Below are 7,088 nucleotides of genomic sequence, written 5' to 3' on the forward strand. Positions count from 1 at the left end.
TCTTGGGTTTGGGAAGTGATAAAGTTGAGATTGATGAACAAAAGATTGTCATGAGAAAGAAAAGCCCTAGGGACCTAGAATAGAAAGATAAGAAATCTCTTGATTATATTGTTTGAGACTTTCCCCCTCTATTAAAAAAAAAAAGAAAAAAAAAAGAAAGAAAAAGAAAAAGAAAGATTCAATAAGATAGTGGGAAAGAGATAATAAAAAGTGTTAGAGCTTAGATATGTAAAAAGTGAATAATAGGTCCTTAGTGGTTAAGTCTTAAGAAAAGAATGTTGTTCATTGGGTGAGTGATGTGAGTGTTTTTCATTTTGGGTTATGGATAAATGAAAAGGGTGTAGAATTTGTAATCACTTAGGAATGGGGTAGAATGATGAGGATGGATCCATGTATGCATGAATTGCTCCTAGTCTTAGATAAATTTTGCATAATGATCAAGCTCCTTGATTCTTGAGTGATTGCCACCCTAAAATGATTGCATTGAATCCTCCTCTTCATCCTTATTAGACCCTCTGATCACCTAGCCAAATGATTGAGATTATGTGCCCATCTGTGAGAATTCACCATTTGTGTGTGTGTGTGAATCAATGTGAGGGTTGGTGGAGAGAGCATGTTGGTTGAAAAGCATTGCATCTTGTGTAGAGACATAGAGTATTTATAGGCCTAGAGAAGCTAGAGTATAATAAGAGAGTGTGTTCATGCTATTTGCTATGTTTCTTTAGGATGTCAAGTTGAGTGCATTGAGTGTTTCTTTTGGCCAAGCTCCCATCATTGTATCTCTCCTCCTTGTGTTTTGAAAATTTTACTTGAGGACAAGTAAAGGACAAGTGTGAGGGAGTTGATATCTTGCATATTTACATGTTTTTAATAATCCATTCTTGTATATTTTGATCATGTAGAATAGATTTAGGCATCTTTAGGATCCATTTTACATTCATAAGTCTTTATCAGGTGTTGGTGTATCCTTTGGAGTTTTTGGAGGAGTTTGGAGACATTGTGGTCCAAAAAGGGGGTGAATTATGATCATTGGACGAGTTGAGTATCAGAGCGGGCTCTCGCAGTGATCTAGAGCACCCGCCCTACACAGAACAACACGGAGCGGCTAGCCGGAGCGGGTAGGAGAACCCGCTCGCCATTCTTTGAAGACACAGAGCAAGGAGCTGGAGTGACCCTCCGTTGCGGGGTAACCAACCCGCTGCAATCCAGAGCGACCATCCGGAGCGGGATGACGAACCCGCTCGGCATTCCTTGGTGTAATGGACGACATCCAGAGCGACCTCATGGAGCGGGGTCTGGAAGCCGCTGCGAGATAGAGCGACCTGCTGGAGCGACTTGAGCAGCCCGCTCGCCTTTTACCACTTACTCGAGTTTTTATGTTTTGTTGGGCCTTCTCAGATTTATTGACTGAGCCCACTAGTTTTTAGAAGTCCTATAAATACTCTCTAAACCTAAAATTATGACTTATCTTCTTTTCTCTCTAAGAACACATAAACCTCTTTAAAGAAAATTTGGATCTTGAATCATTTTCCATCTATATTCTTTGTGTTTGTGTGATTATCTTGCTCTCTAATCATGTTTAACCTTGAATCATCCATAGTTTTGGGGTTATTCATGTCTATTAGTGAGTAGACTAATCTTGGATTCATGGGCTAGGGTGATTAAGGGTGATTAGAGAAGATCTAGGGTGTTTAGTATTAGATCTACTTGTCTCCTTGCTTGTTGAGGGTTCTCAATGCTATTTTAGTCTTGATCAAACTAACATAGATCTCTAGGCATTGCCTGCCCACAAGGTGTATGATGAAATGCCTTAACCAACTCTTCAATGCTTTTAGCTTGCTTTACCTAAGAGATTAGTTGCTAAAGGAGTTAGATTGCTATTAGACTTGTTCTCCATGTTTGCTTTAGTAACATTCAACCTAAGAAATTTGATGCTTGAGTTGCTTTAGCAAAAGAACATTCATCTAGAGATAGAGCTTGTTTAGCTTAGTATCTAGGCATAAGGAAAGTGTTTGATTGATAGCTTGTCACCCTTAGATTGGATCTACATCACCCAAGATCAAATGTCTAGCCCCATGAGTCCTCTTGCTTCATATTGAGAAAGAAAGATCATTACTTTATTGCATTAGCTTATTAGTTCTTAGTTCTTACCATCTTTAAAACCGGATTGCACTTAGCTTAAGAATGAACTTGCATTCCCTTTGCTTTAGAATCACCTAGGATTGGTTCGACAATCTTTTATATTACAATATTTGATTAGGAGCCTTTAAAACTCCTAACATCAATTTACAATGGGGACAGTGTAGTTTAAGTCCTGGGGAGGTTTACTGATATTTATTTACTTATTAGTCTTATTAAAAATGTTTTCAAATTAAGTTATTATTGAGTCAATTAGGGAATTATGAACTTATAGATTTTGCTAGATATCTAACCACTCTTTAGCATCATTCTAGACTTTCTGATTGCAGATAGTACTAAAGATGCTAAAGTGGATCAACCTGTCAACTATCCACTCTTGCTAAGATTGTTTTGAAGGAACCAAAGCTGATCTCCAACACTAAACCTGACACAACTTCTTGTCTTGGGGCTTGGTATACATGGGATCGGATTCTTCAAATAAGTCTGGAAGGTAAAGCCTTGTGTATATAGATTAATCACCCTTTCTCTCTCCATTTTCGAAATTTTGATTAAAAAAATATGTATTATTATATTAGAGATTTATTAGGAAGGAATCCGAACAGGACTTGGTGGCTACAACCATTAAGGCTTGCTTCATAAGAATTTCATAGGTAAAGGATTAGAACAGGACTTGGTGGCTACAACCATTAAGGCTTGCTTCACAAATAATCCTAGGATATAGGTCAAAAAGAAGTGAACAGGACTTGGTGGCAACCACCATTAAGGCTTGATTCATGGAAGTCTGTCCAATCTTGGTTAATGATCTTTCATATAAGCAGATTTTTAACCAAGAGAGAAAATTAGTAGAGAGAGAGGATAGGAACTAATGTTTACCTGCAGGTCCAAATACTTGTTTGAGAATCCTTGAATCCTGTGATCGATACTCCCAAGGTAAAGCCTTCACTTTTATTATGCTAAGAAATGAGGTTGGTAGAGGGGAATGAAAGACAAGATTATGCTAAGTTGTTGGCTAGATGAATTTGGTTGCTAAGCTAGGATATGGTATGATGTGTTTTTTGTGATTAGGATTTCTTAGATGTGGATTGCAATATTGTAGAGGTGATGATTCTAAGTTTTAAATCATGTGAGTCCCTGCTGTTTTAAAACCTCTTTCAGAAAGACTGTCTGTTTGTTTTGCTTGAGGACAAGCAAAATGGTAAGTCTGGGGGAGGTGATAGACTATGGATTTGACCCATTTTCATCCATAGTTTATAGGTGTTTTTACTAATATTTATATTATTATAGAGTCTATTTATTATATTTATAAGATCAGGAATGTTTTGGAGATAAGTGATGATTTTGGAGCATTTTGGATAAATTTGGAGCAAGCACCCGAGATGACCATCGAGATCGACAATCAGTCGATATTGGAGAGCTAGAATCGATCGATACACAAGTCATGGTGTCGATCGATAGCAAAGCGTGCAGAAAGCCAATTTGGTCACAGCCGACTTGAAGCCCAAGATTTTACTATTTTACAAGATTGCCCCTGACGTGTTTTACCGTAATTATATAAGCTTTGCCGCCATGTTAGAGGCAAAGTGTATTTTCTTTGTATTTCATTGTTTTACTGATAGATAGGAGAGAAGATCCAAAGTTATAATTTGTGATTGGAACTCCATTGATATTTATCTTATTTATTCTAAGAAGTTTTTATACTTAACCATTGTTATGAATTTCTTAGTCATGTCTGAGTAGTTCTCTTGTTAGATTTTAGGGTTTAAATAGGTTAGGAGGGATTAGCACCAACTATAGATTGCTGAGTTATGATAATCATCTTTAGAATTGTTCATTAATGTTTGTGTCTAGATTAGCTACCTAGAACTTGCCCTAGGATTGATTGATAAAAGCCATAGCTAATTCTCATCCTGAAAACATTCTAATTGAACTTTGTTTCTTGCTATGAACAAGGCGAGAGCTGATCTAGTGAGCTTAGTAAGCATTCATTCAACTTGCGCATAAAGCTTGACTAGAGCGCGTCGATCGATATCATAATTGAATAATCGATCGACGGTGCAAAAGGTGTATCGATCGATACGCCCATTGGAATATCGATCGACACTTTCTATAGATCAATATAACGAGAGTTGAGATCATAGATCTAGTTAATAGTCAACAAGTCAATGCTCGCAAAGGCCGAAAGACTTGTTGATCAAATAGTTGAGCTTTACATTATAATGCATGCAACTCATTAGGCATCTATAGGATTATAATTCCAACTTTCCTGAATAAAAACCCTAAGTCTAGCTATTTCCTTTTTAAGCACCAAAACCCCAAAAACCTACTATTGAACAAACACTTGTTCAATATAAAACTGCAATTTACTTTTAAAACTCTTAAAACATTCTTGCTTAACAAATCATATTAGAATCCCTAGGTTCCCTAGCTCCCTGTGAATTCGATCCCTAAGTACTACAACTCGACCTCTTATTTGAGAGAGTATAAATCACTCCTTAGGGTAATTTGAGTGGTATCATATATCAGTGGTGCCATTGGAGAGCTTTTCCCTTCATGTGAAGAGAGACCAGACGAACCTTTAATTTTGGTGAATTATTATCGAAGGAGAAGAATTTTTCACATCGGTAAATCCATTCCTTGAGTATTGTTCAGTCAACATTGGAAACCCGGCCTTTGTTAAGTGAGATGATAACACAATGGGAAGTGGCGGGTGATGTTCTAAATCTGGTGGAGCAGTTTTATTTGTCTGGTCCGATGAAGATACGTTTGTTGTGTGCAGAAGATGGGAGGTACCAGCGGATTGACTTTGTTCTCCTTGGGGGAGTCGGTGTAATCGGTGAAGTGTTTAGGATTTGTCAGAACAAACACTTGTTCAATATAAAACTGCAATTTACTTTTAAAACTCTTAAAACATCCTTGCTTAACAAATCATATTAGAATCCCTAGGTTCCCTAGCTCCCTGTGAATTCGATCCCTAAGTACTACAACTCGACCTCTTATTTGAGAGAGTATAAATCACTCCTTAGGGTAATTTGAGTGGTATCATATATCAGTGGTGCCATTGGAGAGCTTTTCCCTTCATGTGAAGAGAGACCAGACGAACCTTTAATTTTGGTGAATTATTATCGACGGAGAAGAATTTTTCACATCGGTAAATCCATTCCTTGAGTATTGTTCAGTCAACATTGGAAACCCGGCCTTTGTTAAGTGAGATGATAACACAATGGGAAGTGGCGGGTGATGTTCTAAATCGGGTGGAGCAGTTTTATTTGTCTGGTCCGATGAAGATACGTTTGTTGTGTGCAGAAGATGGGAGGTACCAGCGGATTGACTTTGTTCTCCTTGGGGGAGTCGGTGTAATCGGTGAAGTGTTTAGGATTTGTCAGAACATCGCTTTGATTTATGCGATTTCTCCACCTAGATCATTTTGGATGTCCTATGATTGTTGATATTGCGATAAATGAAGTTCTTCGAGTTTTTTCTCATCTCTTTGATAGCGGTTGTTTGTCTAGTGTCCATGATTCGGTCCAGAGAAAATTGTCACTGCTCTGATACGACTGTGATAGGAAACCTAGATGGATAGATCCCAAACTGGAAATCTTACTGTGGATTTGAAGAACGGGTAAACACATACGTACAATATGATCTCAAAGTTTAGAAGGTTCAACTTGAAAGACTTGATTCGTAATGCGAAGCTCTTGTATGAAGTTACCAAAGTAAGTCGAGAGAAAAGTAATAACTTGAAGAAATAGTTTATTGGTTGTGTATTCTTAAACTGTCGTACAGCTACATTATATAAGAGAAGAAAGATTATAACTAATTAGGAAAATAAAAGAGACAAAACCAGCAAGAAAAAAAAAAATAAAAATATGATCAGATAATGATGAATAAGCTTTGTGACTTATCATGTCACACTCTCTGTTAAGTTTCAACTTAGAACCAATTGGCGGTAAGTGGAGTGGCTCATATCCCTTATATATTATTCAAATCCGTTACATATTGTGGAATCTTCTCTAATATCCTCTCTCTAGGCAATGGTGCGTATAACCATTAATTTCGCTTAATCAATCATAGACTCCGAGACAATGCTTTATTTTTCTAACAATCTTGAAGAAACCGAGCCTTTTTTATGCCATCAATTTGTGGGATGATCAGACCATTTTTCGAGACGGATTAATGGGTCAGGGTGTGGGTCCGCTTTGATACCATGTTAACTTCCAACTTAAAACCAATTGGCGGTAAGTGGAGTGGCCCATGTCCCTTATATATTATTCAAAAAGTGAGACATACCTTTGGAGTAACCCAATCTTAGACGCTTCTTGGAGATTTTACTACTGTGATGAAAAATCTGAGAGTAAGAGACAAAAACCAAAAATTATCTATGAGTCGAGATATAGAAATATGCGAACAAGAAGGATGAAGAAGAAAGTGTAGAGGAGAAGATTTTAAAAAAAAAACAAAAAAAAAATCAATTAATAGTGACCCTTGGATCAAGCTTAGTCAATGGAATGACAAGTATGGTCCTCCATGCTTTTCCATATTAGCCAATAAAATTTGGGGTTTTTGCAAATATGACTCAAAACTTAAAGTCAAACACAAAACTAACCCATGTTTTTTTGAAATTTTGACTTGCCTCTTTCACCCCCAAAGTTCAAATCATTTACAAAAATGCCATCACTTTTTTTTTTCTTTTTTTTTCGAAAATGCATATTTTAGTCTATTATCCTCATCTTCCTCAAGTATTCACAATATTGCCATTGCCATCAATACGCCAAACACCATGAACAACCAATTTGAAGCTCTTAATGCACCTAAAAATCGATTTACACTCTTTCATTCTCAATTCTTATGAACTAAAAACAACATCTCTTTCACTTTCTCTCCATATTCATCCAAAAAAACCTAAGATTTTGATTCTAAAACTTTTGTGGTTCATAGAGCCATTGAAGCTT

The sequence above is a fragment of the Brassica napus genome, chromosome C4 (assembly GCF_020379485.1).
Source record: "Brassica napus cultivar Da-Ae chromosome C4, Da-Ae, whole genome shotgun sequence".
NCBI classification, from domain to species: Eukaryota; Viridiplantae; Streptophyta; class Magnoliopsida; order Brassicales; family Brassicaceae; genus Brassica; species Brassica napus.